Below are 14,388 nucleotides of genomic sequence, written 5' to 3'. Positions count from 1 at the left end.
GCACCAGGAGACACACTCCTTTGTGCCCCCACGCCTTTGTAACATCCTGATTCCGTTCCCTGGAATGCCTTTCCCCACCATCTTAAGGGGATGTCTTCGAGACCCACCTTCTTTAACGGAGCCTTCCCCACTGCAGCCTCCTCAAGCTACTTAGGCAGAAAGGACCCCTCTGAAGTGTTCCCAGCAGGCTGTACCATCCTCTTGCTCAAGAGAGGTTCCTTACCTAAACTCAACAATTGTCCCCAGGCCCCTATTGCAAGGAAAAATCTAATGTGATACCTTGGCTTATACCTGTGGGAAAAATATAATCCAGAAGCTCATCAGACTGGTTGAGAAAGGCATTAAGTGTTCCAGCAAGGGCAGAGGTCAGGAAAACTGCCACTGAGGGATGCTGCTTTGAAAAAGCAAGCACTCTTTAGACAGCGATGGCCTATGGTTTAGTCATGGGGAATGCAGAGGGAGAGGTCCTCTGCATGTGCCTTTCTGGTCGGCTGGGCTCAGTTCCGTTTGCCGACAGATTCGCACTGTATTCATTTACCCTTGAGACTCAGGCATTGTGTAGTCCTTTAAAAACTTCTTAATTATGGAAAATTCCAAACAGGCACATATAAATCCTCATATACCCATAACCAGCTTTAACAATGACTGATATTTCTCCAGTCTTATTTTATCTATCCTTCCACATACCTTTTCACAGGGGAGGGGAGAGGAGGAATATTTTAAAGCATAGGCATCTCAGGGTAAATCGCTAACAGATAAGTATTTTTTCAAAATTGTTGTAAAGTATATATAACATATATTTTACCATTTTATCTATTTTTAAGTGTATAATTCAGTGGCATTAAGCACATTCACATTGTTGTGCAACCATCATCCTCATCTATCTCCAGAACATTATCCTCGCCCTAAACTGAAACTCTATCCATTAACAATGACTCTTCTTTCTCCCTCCACCATAGACACTGCCAACTTCTACTCTACTTTCCGTTTCTATGAATTTACCTATTCTAGATACCTCATATAAGTGGAATCATACAATGTCCTTTTGTGTCTGCCTTATTTCATTTAGCATAATGTTTTCAAGGTTCATCCGTGCTGAAGCATGTATCAGAATTTCATTCCTTTTTAAAACTGAGGACTCTATAAATAACAATCGCAACATACCTAACAAAATTAACAATAATTTGCTAATATTATCTAATTAGCTAGCTTATGTTCACGTTTCCAAAATTATCTCTTTAAATGTCATTTTACAGTCAGTTTGACTGAAACAGGAGCCAGACAAGGTCCATGTGTTGCATTTGGTTGATGTACCTCTGAAGTCTCTTTTAATCTATGATAATTCCTCCTCCTTTGCTGTTCCATGCTATTTATTTGTTGAAGAAACAAGGTAATTTGTCTCATAGAATTTCCGCCATCCTGGATTTGGCTGATTGCATCCTCATAGCGTTGTTTAATTGTTTCCTCTGTTCCCTAAATTTCCTGAAAACCAATGGTCAGATCTAGGGACTTTATTAGATTCAGGTTCAATTCCTTTGGTGGGCGGGTGCCTCTTATTACATCACAGAAAGAGGTCCCTGGTGTTGGTGGTCTCACTTTTACGGATATTAAGATGGATCAGTGAATTCGGGTGCTGCCAGCCTGACCCACCCATAGATAATATGGCATTTAAAAATAAGTGTTCTTAAGTCTTTGTAGGTGATCTTAAGCATACGCATGCACCTGTGTCTGTATTTATATTGGTCACCATGCTCAGCCCTAGGACTGTCTTCCATTTGTTCTTTAGATCCTTAAAACTCCCCGCTGTCTCTGCTCAAACTGTGATGCTGAATAGCCACCCTTGGAATTCTCCAGCTCTCAGATTTCACCTGACAACTATTTCCAGTTAGTCCTTGGGTTGCCTACACATGGGTACCCATTTAGAGCCACAGAGCTCTACCTGAAAGGAATCGTCTCGCACCTGCCTTGATAGTCTGTTCTAATGGCTAAGCTCTCATGACAGTCAGTCTTGCTTCTGTCTAGTTAGGCCCGCTTCCTGGAATTGAATTCTATTTCCTCTCATCTGGGGCTCGCTGGGGCTGAGGAGCAGCTGGCCAGCAGACCTTGCAGACGGGGGCTGGGGAAAGGATGCACGAGGCTGAGACACATCCCAGGTAGAGTACATACTTCACGAACTTAACAAAAGCTTGGCAAGGACTAGAATATGTTTTATTGTAACTTCCCAGCCGGGGTTTGTTATTTTTCTTTTAAAATTAAATACAGATAAGTTATTTTTAAAAAGTAAATATTCAGAGAACATGAACTTAAAAAAAACTGACAATATTCCAAAGTTCAGAGTTGACGTTGTGGTTATTTTGTGCCCTTATAAATTAGCAGAGGCCAAGAAGCGCCAGACTTGAAAAGCCAGTCTACTTCTTGCACGTTCTGCCTTATTAGGGAGGAAGGATGGAGGATGAGAAGGGAGAAGCCAGAGCAGGGACAGTGGGGCAGAAGAGCCTCGGATGAGGGTGGCAGGAGGGAAGAGGAGAGCTTGAGTCTATAGATAGAAACAGAGCCTGAGCCAGGATGCTAGCCTCTAGATCAGCTATCCAATAGAAATGCAATACAAGCACAAATGTGAGCCGCGTATACAATTTTTAATTTTCTAGTAGCCACATCAATAAAAGTAAAATTAAACAAGTGACAGTCATTTCAATAATATATTTTCTTTACCCCAATATATTTAAAATATTTCAACATGTAATTAATATAAAAATTATTATTTAACATTCTTTTTTTGGACTGAGTCTTTGAAATCTAGTGTATATTTTACACTGACAGTACATCTCAATTTGGATTAGCCACATTCAAGTGCTCATGGCCACATGTAGTGGGTAGCCATTGTAGTGGACAGCATTGCCCTAGATCTTGACGAAACTGCTCAGACTCTTCTCTCAGCTTCCAGTCTGTAAAATGGAGATAATTCTCCCTGTCCTGACCCCTTTTTAGGGTTCTGTGGCATGCATAGGAGCCAGTGGATAGGAATGCGCTTTGTAAGCTAAAGCTATTGGGCCCCTCACAGGCCCTCACCTCAGGAGAAAGAAGAGAGCATTGCCAGCACTCAATTAACCCAAGCAGAATTAACCCGTCAATCTATCGCCTGGTCACCTGGACTTAGTGTGTATTGAACGGAAAGGAAGTGTGGCAGGGGCTCAGAGATCCTCGATTTTACAGAACAGTTAAATTTCACAACAAAAATCGGTGTAATGGACATGAGATTGTTAGCTGTTGTTTTGCTATCTACTACCACAATCATTCTATTTATTTAAAAGATGAAAGGATATTTTAATACTATTCCAATCACCAAAGATGGTAAGATGAGAAAAACAACCTGCTTGCTTCCTTGTACGAAGGGGTAACACATAGAACAGAGGAGGAACACATACATAGAAAAGTGTATACGAGAACCTAATAGATGTGTATCCTAGGACTCTTGTCTGCAAGTGTTAGAAAACCCAGCTCAAAATGGCTTAAGCAAAAAGGGGAAATTTACTGGCTCATACAACTGAAAACTATACAGATAAACGTGGCCGCAGGCCCACCTTGATGCACAGCCTCTCACCTCTTGGCTCTGCCCTTTATCTTCGGCCCCATGAGGCAACCCCAGCAACCAACACATTCGAGTCCAGTTCACAGCTCCCCACATTCAAGTCCAGCAGGAAAGCCAGGGAGCCTGTCTCCAGCAGCCCCAGCCAAATGCTCGCAGCAGCTCATTGGCTCTGAATGGGTCCCGAACCCATTCCTGGACCAGTCACCATGGCCCCTAGCGTAGTTTGCTCTGACTGGCCACCGAATGCACATGGACCAAGAATTTGAAGGGAATGGCTTTCCCAGAGGAAAACTGGGAATCGGTTACTTGAATTGTAGTGGATAGATTTTGAACAGCCAACAAACAACAATATCAACTAAGAATTATGCAACACAGAAAAGGTTTGACCAAGGCTGGCTTCGTGAGTGTGTGATCTGTACAGTCCCGTTCTTAAAAGGTCCCACCTTTGGTTTAATGCTCTGGTGTCACCAGCTTGAGCTCTTAATAATTTTTGAATAAGGGGATCTACATTTTCATTTAAATTACAGATTACATAGCTGCTCTTGGATGTGACTAACATTACATTACATACACAGGGAAATGGGTTTGGAAGTGAATTTTGAAAGATAAAATCAAATAGCAATTTTCCAAGTGGAGAGGACTGGGTGGTGGGTAGGAGGAGGAAATTCCAGGCAGCATAAGCAACAACATAGCCACGTGAATGAAAGACTCAGGAAGAAACTGAAACCACTAGCGCCTCAAGTGGTTGGGGCTTAAAGGGCTGGTAGGGAGTGGCCCCACTGAGCTGGGAAGACAGGGCCAGAGAAGGACCTGGTGTGTCAAGCCAGGAGGCTGACACTCAATAAATATCTCCTGAATGAATTAATAAATACAAGTCGTGTGATTTACAACATTAGGAAAAGTATTTATTTTTTAAACCTGTATTATTCCAAATGACCATTACAAATAACTGCCCAGTTTTCCACCTCACTTTTCCACTGCAGGCTAAGGCTAACTTTTCAGCATGTGACACCAGCGTCTACTGATCTTTATCAACAGTATGTTAGCAAGGTTAGCATTCCACCTCTGTGACTTCACCATCCAAATATTTATGAATCACGGAGATGTTTCTAAGAACGTGTTTTCCGATTGTTTACTTTATAACAATAATAGTGTGCTTTAATTACAAAGATGACGTTTTAAAACCTAAATAGAACAAGCCTCAATTGTGTGGGTGTTCATTGCTTTGGTGATGAAGAGAAACACAGACAGTGACTCAGGTGGAACATTGTTTCATTTTCATTTCGTGTTTCCTTTGGATCTACATGTCAGGACATGCAGAACCAGTGCAGAAGTGTCCTGTGGGGAACCTGAAAGTTAAAACTAAGGCTTTCTATGCCAGAACGAAAGTACGTGGTCCCCATTCACCCAGCCTCTCCCTTTGCAAGGCCAACATGAAAGGGGGGAAAAAAAGATGGCGGCTTCCCTCTAGCACATGGATGATGAGCTGGTAACATCAATATTTTGTTCCCAAATTCTTTAAAGGAATGTTAAAGAGACAACACTGCTTCTTCTGAATTGGGGATCTTTTTGGGTTTCCACCACAGACTTATTTCAATTTAAATTAAACTTCAGAGGAAAAACTAATATTTGGGTATATGGTAAGCGCTGAGGGTGGAGACTTTGTCTTCCTTGTTCATTCTTGTATTCCTGGCACCTTGAACAACGCCTGGCATGTAGCAGGCACTCGATAAATATTTGATGAATGAGTGAATGAATTTATTCCTCTCAGTAAGCCTATGTGGCTGTGGCAACTTTTCAGATCAAGAAACGGAGACTAAGACTATATGCTAGAAATTGAGGGAAAGAGATGCTATGTCCAGGCAGGTATGTCTGAGGCAGACAGAGACAACATGGGGCTTCCTCAGTGACTAACTTTTATGTGACCAGGTACATGTCTCTTCTGTGGAAGCCTTGGTCAATAGGGAATCATGACAGGAGAAACAGGACTCTTAAAGGGCAACATCCCTGTCATGATCATCATCTTCATCATTATCATTGACTATAGACACAGAGCTTAAATCAGGAATCGAAGAACTGTAAGGAATTTCAGAATTTATAATACTAGAAGTTCCCGTTTATGGATCATTTGTTATATTCCAGTATGAAGTTACACTATATTACTATAACTGTATAACTATAACTATAGTTATAGCTATATATGTATATATCAACCCCCTTATCAACCCTGCAAGGTAGATCCTACTAGCTCCATTTTGAATGTCCCAGGCCAGCAAGTGTCAGAGCTGGGAGTCTTGTTGCCTCCTGGAGCCATTACCTTAGCACAGGTTCCTTGATTAACATAGGAAGAATAGAACATAGAAAGAAAGACTCTCAGAAAAGTACCCAAGATTATTCAGTTAGTACAGAATCATGACTTGAACCCGAGACCTACGTCATTTCCACTTACCCAGTGTTCTCAATTCGAGATGAGTACAGTTTGGACTTCTTTCTGTTTTGTTGTCAGCCAACACTAGGTTTAGCATAACAGAAACTATCTGAGTTTATTGAGGATTAGTCATTCCATTTCCTACCTTAGAAACTATTTTACTCTTTCCTGTATCCTGTCTCAGTCCCTGGCACATGGTAGGCGCTCTGTAAGTGCTTGATACGCTTAATTAAGCCAGGATTTGATTTGAATGGAATCTCAGCCTTTGCTACCCTGCAACGGCAGGACTGGAAAAAAGTAGGCAACTGTACCTTTTGAAAGGCACAGAAGGATACTAGTTTTTACTTTCATTATAATATAAAGTTTATGCTTCCATCTTTTAAGAATTAATATGCTGCCATTATGGAAAAGTTGGAAAATTCAGATATACATAAATAGAGGAGAAAAAAATCACCCACTCATATTTCCACCAACTAGAATAAAGTACTTTTAATATCTTATGGCAATTTATTATTTTTTTCTCTATTTATGCATGTTGTTTATTTACAGTTTTTATTGAGGTTGTGACTGTTCTGTGTTTCCAATATATGTATCTTGATTTTTAAAATTTAAGATTGTCCCTACAGCATTCCCTAAGTTATAAGCTCTTTGTAAACATCTTTTTAAATAGAGCCTTGGCATTAAAAAAAATACTCTCTCTTAAACGAATGTCTACTTTGTCAATTCTCAATTATGCCAGGCTGAGGACCACTAACTTCTCCTGGTTCCTTGGTGACCACTCCATTGCTCATTAAACACTTTATCAGAAAACTAGCTGGGATCAACACTATTTTTTTTTTTAAACTAAGACTTCATTTTTTATAGCCATTTTAGGTTCATAGCAAAATTGAGAGGAGGATACAGAGATTTCCCATATCATCCCTCCCCCCAACACATGCATACCCTCCTCCATTATCAACATCCCCCATCAGAGTGGTACATTTGTTACAACTGAGGAACTCACATTGACACATCATAATCACCCAAAGTCCATAGTTTACATTACGATTCACTCTTGGTGTTGAATATTCTGTGGGTTTGGACAAACTTATAATTACATGTATCTATCATTACAGTATCATACAGAGTATTTTGACTGCCCTAAAACTTCTCTGCCTATCCAACTCTCTGCCCCCACACACACCCAACCGCTGGGCATTACTAATCTTTTTACTGTCTCCACAGTTTTGCCTTTTCCAGAATGTCATATAGTTGGAGTCATACAGTATGCAGCCTTTTCAGATAGGCTTCTTTCTCTTAGTGATATGTATTTAAGGTTCTCCATGTGTTTTCATGGCTTATTGCTCATTTCTGTTTATCACTGAATAATATTCCATTGTCTGGATGGACCACAGATTATTTTCTATTCATCTACTGAAGGACATCTTTGTTGCTTCCAACTTCTGGCAATTACGAAGAAAGTTGCTATAAACATTCATGTGCAGGTTTTTGTGTGGACATGTTTTCAACTTATCTGGGTAAATACCAAAGAGTGTGATTGCTGGATTCTAAGAGTATGTTTAGTGTTATAAGAAACCATCCAACTGTCTTTCAAAGTGGTTGTACCATCCCACCAGTAACGAATGAGAGTTCTTTCCTGTTGCTTCATATTCTCACCAGCATTTGGTGGTGTCACTGTTTTGGGTTTTGGCCATTCTAATAGGTGTTTAGTTGTACCTCATTGTTGTTTTAATTTGCATTTCTCTGATAGCATATCATGGGGAACATCTTTTCATATGCTTATGTACCATCTGTATGTTCTTTGGGGAGGTGTCTGTTAAGGTCTTCGGCTCATTTTTTTAATCGGTTATTCGTTTTCTTATTGTTGAGTTGGAGTCAATATTATTGTCAAAGTCTGAGGGAAAACACAGATAGAAGCTGTGAACCAGTGGGGGCATATTTACATGGTACTCGGTAGTTAACAGTTTGTTGCTGTTAGTGTCTTCCAGTCAATTAACAGTAAATTTCCAATAAGCCAAAACAGGCTATATTGACCCTACATTGAACCATAGGGTCCAGCCTTGCTACCCTTCCTCCTTCTCTCCTCTCAGCCTTTCTGCTGCTTTGATGTCTCCAACATGTTGATGCCCAGGGGCCACTCCCTTCTTTGACATCCTACTGCTAAAACTGTTTTTGTCCCTAAATGAGCACATTAGTCTCTTCTCTGCTCCTAGTCTCTATAATACCAATCAGCCCCCTCCCCACTCCACCCTCAACTCTCTGCTCTATAACACCTAAGGTAGGGGGCTCCTCCCCTCTCCATCTGTCCTAAAACCAAGCTGGTACCCAAATCCAAAGGCAGCTGCCTAGAAATTTCCCCAAATCATCTCTCCTATTCACCTCACTGGCCCTGTCTCCTTTCACCCTCAGTGCCTACCAGGTACCTGCTTAGGGCACTGGTAAAGTGAGGGGAAGCCCCCCAAAATGAGAGAAGCTCAGCTTTAGTGAAGGAATCTTGAACTTCGCAATGAAAAGATCTAGGAGGAACAAAAGCTTTCTACTTTCAGCACAATAAGAGTACCATGTTTTGCGGATAATTTTTATTTTGAATGAACAACATATGAGAGGGGGGATACCACCCTCTTCTCAGTCCATCTGGCCTTCGATCGCCTCACCTGACCAGTGCTGCCTCTTCCTGACGCCTCCACCGGCATCTTCCTCTCCTGTCTAGTCCACCTCAGCCCTGTGCCAGCAATCTTCCTGAACAACATCTGCCTGTGTCCATCCACTGCCAAAAGACCCTGTGACCCGCCTCTCCCCTCTGTCCCTGGGACACAACCCAAACTGATTATTACAACCTTCAAGGCCTATCACAGTCTGTCCCCCTCACCCTTGCTCCCCAGCTCCCCCTGCCCTCCATGCATACTCCTGCTCAACAGCTGCCTCACCGTTCTCCAGACATGCCACAGGTTTTCACAATTCTATATGTTCATCCATTGCATGCATATTTACTGTGCCTGGAACAGCGCAAGATGCTGGGAATGAGCATAGAAATGAGCAGGGCACAGCCCCTATCTTCCTGGCACCCATAGCCTCTGCATATGCTTCTCTCTATGCCTGGAATGCCTTCCTTCCTCTCCTGCCCAGAAAATACTCAGCCTTCAGCATCCAGCTTAAAAGTCACTTCGTCCATCAGCCTTTGCCAGCTCTCTTGGGCAAAGCCTTCCTTCCCCACTTTAGCCCTTATGACATCAGCCTGTAACTACCTGTTGTCAAAGTCTGTCTCCCCATGAACTGTGAGCACCTGCAGGACAGGGCAGCCTCACTATGTACCTGCAGCTCCTGACACAGTACCTGGCACATGGTAGGTGCTTATTAAATGCTTGCTGAATAAATGTGTGTGTGTATATATATATATATCTGCTGTGTGCTGGATACTGTTTCATGCATGGGTAATTTGCCACCTAAACAAGATGTTAAACTCCTCAAGGGCGAGAGATGCTCTGCTATTGCCCTTATAACTCCAAGGTGTCTGCACAGGCTATAGGACACAATCTGAAGAACTGGCTGACAGGTATGAAATCCCCACAGTGACTCACTCCCTCAGCCGCTCTAGTTTCAAGCACAAGTTCATCATCAGATGATTTCAGTTCATCGTATTTTGGGAAATAGAATAAAAGTCCAAAAAGCCCTACTCAGTTTACTCAGTCAATAGCAGGGCTTATGTTTGTGGTTCAAGCAAATTATGGAATAATTGCAAATTTGGCAGACGGCATAGTATCACAGAGGGCAAGGGGATCTGGAATTTGTCAAGTGGGAATCTTCTGGGACTTCAGGAGTATGGCAAGGTCAAGTCTAGAAGGTTCCGTACATTCAACAAAACTTTGGGTAAGGAGGGGTGCCTGTTTTCAACAAGAGAGCCAAGGTTAAAGATTAATAAGCACATGTAAAGCTCTCTAAAACTGGGGGGATAGGATCCCTTAATAGAAGTTGTGAAGTAAGTCAGACCTGTGTTCGAATCAAGTGCCTATGAGCAATTTTCTGAACCTTTCTGAGCTTTGGTGTCCTCAGCTGTAAAACTGAAATAATAATACCTACCTCACAGAGTTATTATCAGGATGAAATAAGATACTCGGTGTTTTTTAAAGTGCTTACCATTGTGCCTGGTGTATAGTGTGTGCTCAGTAAATAGTAGCTACTAAATATGACCGGCTTCACATTGATTTCTTTTTTTAATTTGCTATAAAATCAGTCAGGAAGTCAGCCTGAGAGATAGAGTTTTTCATTGGAGTCTAGACACTTTGGATGTCTCAGGGTCTTATGTGACTTGTTAGCTCCAAGAGTAAGGCATGAAGAGGGGAAAAAAGTAACATTTATTGAATGCCTACTGTGTGGAAGCCTTGAGGGTGCATTGTTCTTTGATCCTCAATATCACCTTGTAAGATAGATATTATCCTCATTTTACAGGAGAAACTGAGATTTCAGGACCCACCTACAGCAGAGTAGGAGGTGGCAATGTGGGGTCTTGAACTCAGTTCTCTGAGTGCAGGTCCAAGGTTCTTTCTACCATTCCTGGCTCCTACTCCTCCGCCACTCCCCTTTTCAGCTCCAAGGATGCTACGCATGGTGCAGGATGCCCCTGAACTGTCGTTGGTCACTCTTCTTAGAATCAGTTGATCTTCACGTTGGCCCCAGTCTTGGCAAATGGAGCATCACCCATGGCAGGGGCCAAACGCGGGGTTCGGTAGCCCAGATGGTGCTAAGGTTCTTTCCCGTGTGAGATTTTATGATTCTGAGACCATGGAGAGCCGCTTTTCCTCTGTGTGCTCAACTGAGGACACTGAATCCCGCTCATCAAATGAGGACACTGAACTGCATCAGCTTCCCAAGTTTTCCCATGAGCACTTGCTGAGAGGCAGTTTGTGTCGTGGTTAAGCACCCAGACTCGGGAGCCAGATTGCCTAGGCTTGAATCCTGCTCTACTGCTCACTGGTTGTGTAACTTCTGGCAATTATTTACCCTCTTTGTGCCTCAGTTTCCTCATCTCTAAAATGGAGATGTTCACAGTGCTTACTTCATAGAGTCGTTATGAGAATTAAAGGCATTAACTATATGTAAAGGGCTTAGTGCACAGTCTGGAACACAGTGAGTGCTACATAACAGCATCCGCTGATATGAATTTACACGGAAAGGCAGAAGAGAGCCAACTAATCCCCCCAGGGTCCTAGGAGTATAACGTTTGCCCAAAATGTATTTGATCCCTTCTCCCTTTCCTTAAAAATTCTTGTGTGACATATTTAAACTCAACATATCCCTGTTTATTTAATATAAAACAACACTTAAAGCACTTATTAAGACAGGCACTTCAGCAAGATCCCCTCTGTTTACCTCCTGGCTCTGGTGCACAATGGCATACACACGTGCATGCTCATGCCCAGTTTGATGGAAGTAGATGGTTTTCAGCCTCCTTTTGGCTCTCGTGTCTTGTAGTTCAGAGGATCAGCACCATCAGACACCAGAAACCTGCACCGGTGGCTGCCTACCTGGTATCACCCATGCCACCCATGCTGCCAAGCAGACATAGAGATGCCAGAGCTGAGGCACCACCTGAGCCACAGTCAGCATTCTGTCTGCAGGCACGGGCAGAAGCGTTGCTCCAGTTGTTCTGCCTCTGTACCAATCACCCACGCCGCAGACTGGATTTTCTGTTCTAAGGTGGACAAACAAAACACAAAGGGGGATGGGAAAGTAGAGAGGGAACGGATTAAAGGCGATGCTCCATGCGGAGAAGTGCCTGCAGGACATTTTTGTTTGGATATTGGGAAGCAAGGAGAATGCACAGGTAGCCATAGTCATTGGGAGTCCTTCCATCTTCCACTATGTCCTGTGTAGCACTCAAAGATAGAAATCAAGACCCCTTCTCTAACCCCATGTAAGCAACCTAGGCAATGATAGAATTTGATGCCCCCTCCTCCATAATAAGGATTTAAATTTGTGTAGCACTATAGCAAAATATTGACAACATCTAAATGCTAAAAGTAGGGAAATGACTGAGTAAATCATATCATAGCCATTGGCTGTTAAAAATCACGGTGCTAAAAGTCAGGATAGTGGTTACCTCTAGGAGGTGGACCACCAGGAATGGTCATATGGGGCTTCGAAGTACTGGAGGTGCTGGTTTACATCTTAACTCGGGTGTTAGGTTCTAGATGTTTGTTTTATTATTAAAATGAATATATATGTTCTATACAATCATCTATGCTACATTTCACAATAAAATGAACGTATTTCTGAGAAGAAAAAATTATGGTAATAAAGACAACATACAATTCAGAGTGATAAGCAAAAGAGCAAATTTCACAGTTGCATGCGATCTCAATCACAAAATCAAAATCATATGGTTTTTAAAAACCATATGCATGAGGAAAAAGACTGGAGAGAAACATGCCAAAATGCTAATAGTGTTGAGATTATGGGTAATTTTTTTCTTTTGTTCATTTCCCAACTTTTCATAACGTTAAGAAAAAAAGTTACACTAAGAAAATTTCCCCTAAAGGGCGATTCTTTTAATTGTTTTCAAATCACTCTCACATCTGTTATCTCCTTGATTCTTAGGACAATGCTTTGGGGGAGTCAACATTAATTAGTTCTACTTTATAAACTGAAACACAGATGAAGCGCTAAGTCACTCAGTTGGTGGTAGGGAAACCTTTGAGTGGATCCCAGGTCTCCTGAGTCCTGATAATGCCCTGGCCGCTGGGACTTCATCTTGAACGCCTGGGGCTCCCCACTCCTATTAAGCGTTACGAGAATTAAAGGCATTAACTATATGTAAAGGGCTTAGCACACAGTCTGGAACACAGTGAGTGCTATCTAACAGCATTTACTGATATTATTTTACACCAAAAGGCAGAAGAGAGCAAACTAATGCCCCCAGTGTCCTAGGAGTATAACTTTCGATGGCCCATCCCAAGCCTGAAATGTATTTGATGTCTTCTCCCTACCTCTTAAATCCCTATTCTTAAATGGGAATAGCTGCTACCTGGGCTTTGGTCCAATGGTCCAAGGTGGGTGTCTATGGTAGTAGAAGATGGACTACACACAAGCAGGACCCAAAGATGCAATCCATGCCTGGGGTGCACCCATACCCCCTCCTTTCTATCGAGGCACCAAGTCCATGGGTAAAATTCCCTGGAAATATTGAGAGAGAGAGAGAGCTTGAAGACATGTTGTCAGGACCAGAGGCTGTGTTTGAAAATCAAGCTGGACAACATTTCTCAACTCTAGTCTTTGGAGGGGAAGAGAGATCACTGAAATGAGTCTGTCCTTGTGCTATGCAATGTCTTCCCCCTGCTGCCTTCTCTCCCTCCAGCTTTCTTAGGAGAGGTTGCCAGGGGCTCCTGAAGCAGGACCGCTTCATCAGAAGGTCTCCATTCAAGAGCCTCAGAGCTCAGCCGGTGGCCCTTCACTTCACAAGGGGGAGTGCCTTGTTCAAAGCCGTTAAAGACAAAAACAGACCAGAAACCAAACGCCCTGCTCCCATGCAAGGACACCTGCAGTGTGTCATTGAGAGCCTGAAGCACTGGTCTACCCTGCACTGAGGAGAGCCCGGGGTGTGTACCAGAGTCCCACGGGCAATAGGGATCGTTCTCATTGTTTTCTGTGTGGAGTCTTGTCTCAGATCCCCTGAAGATGGTTATTCCTGGATACAGCTTGACTTCATCTACAACTGTTTGCCACTGACTCAGGCAACAGATTGGGCTCCGGGAGACATTCAGGGGTATCCCCAGAATGCCCTCCTTAATTCACAATTAATGATACCACTACTGAGGACTGCATCCTCCCAACAACTTTATGTGTTAGCTGCTATTATTCGCGCCATTTTTCAGTGGAGGAAACGAGCGCAGAGTGAAACGACTTATCCAAGGTGACACAGCCACTGAGTGCTGAATCCAGACTCAAAGAGCCACCTTCCACGCTTCAGAGCCCACAGTGCAATGCGTCCCCAAGTTTGCGGAGGAGGTGCATTTTGGGGACCCTTAAATTAGTAATCCACACATTCAAACTGACTTTATAGAAGGTGTGGGACTTGGAAAACAGAACAGGGAAGAAAAAATCCACCGCACTCCCTTTCTCAGGTGAGGAAGTGGGTTGAGCCAGGAGGACAAGGCTGCTAGTACCCTGCTGCTTCCCGGAATGATGCTACCGTGTGTTTAATGCGCCCCTGTGAGCTCTGTGAGCAAACAGGATCTCCGGGTTTGAAGAAGTGTAACAGGGGTAGAGACTAGAGATGGGAGTGGGAGGGAACTGTTCCTTGGACTCAGAAACTGCTAAAACCTTTAAATATCTCTGGAACTTTTTTTTTCCTTTTGGCTCCCTGCAATGTTTTGGT

This window comes from Equus przewalskii, chromosome 23, assembly GCF_037783145.1.
Source record: "Equus przewalskii isolate Varuska chromosome 23, EquPr2, whole genome shotgun sequence".
Taxonomy (NCBI): domain Eukaryota; kingdom Metazoa; phylum Chordata; class Mammalia; order Perissodactyla; family Equidae; genus Equus; species Equus przewalskii.
The sequence above is the reverse complement of the archived record's forward strand: the minus strand, read 5'-3'. Positions refer to the sequence as shown.